The sequence below is a fragment of the Seriola lalandi genome, unplaced genomic scaffold (genome assembly GCF_002814215.2).
Source record: "Seriola lalandi dorsalis isolate HSWRI2012SDOR001 ecotype SW California unplaced genomic scaffold, Sedor1 jcf7180002054912, whole genome shotgun sequence".
Taxonomy (NCBI): Eukaryota; Metazoa; Chordata; class Actinopteri; order Carangiformes; family Carangidae; genus Seriola; species Seriola lalandi.
In genome coordinates, this window is record NW_019525464.1 from 737,332 (window position 1) to 738,149 (window position 818).

Sequence of the window (818 nt, forward strand, 5' to 3'; positions counted from 1 at the left end):
CCCTCCTTCTCCAGAGTTCATGTTTTCCATCCTCCATTAGCTGAATGTGACTGCACCGGGCTGCTGTGCTGTCAATTATTCACACTTCCTTTGTCTGAGTAGTCCTGACGCTCTGGCACTGCGAGTGCAGGTGGACAACCTCTTTTCAGCTCCTGACAGGCGTCAGGCCTCCACTTTCTGCTGACTGTCCAGCCCGAGGAAGAGCTGATTTCTTACTTTGTTCCACTTTGACTGACCTGTGAAGTACTTTTTTTTTTGTTTTGCTTTGTTCACACTTATACCTTTTTGTGTGATCAGTTTGTTGATACATATGGCTTTTTAAAATGTAAAAATGTTATATATATACTGCGTGTTATCTGACAGTATAACAAATGAAAAATGTATGAATGAAAATGTAATAAGCCCATTTATTTATTTATTTTCCCGCTCTGCCTTTAGGTTATGTCACTATCATTTCGCACCTCTTCAGTTCCGAGGGTGGTTGGAGCTTGTTATAAGGGATGTAACTGTCTCCCAGACCTGAAATATAGCAGCTCCTCAGACAGATATTTCTCCTCTGCTCTCAGCGACTTCCCCATTCAACACCAGGTATTTGGATCCGTCAAGGAGCCCTCTGACAGAACACCCCTCGGGCTTGTTTGGGGCACTTAGGGTCTGAAGTGTTGGAAAGGGAATAACATCTCTTCTGTGGTTGGCAGAACTTTCATCAACTTCCAAAGTTTGCAGAGGCTGAAGCAGCTTTATGTCCTGCAGGGAGACTCCTCTCCGGGCATGGACTCCTGGCTCCCGGCTCCTAACCCCCCACCGCACCCCACCCC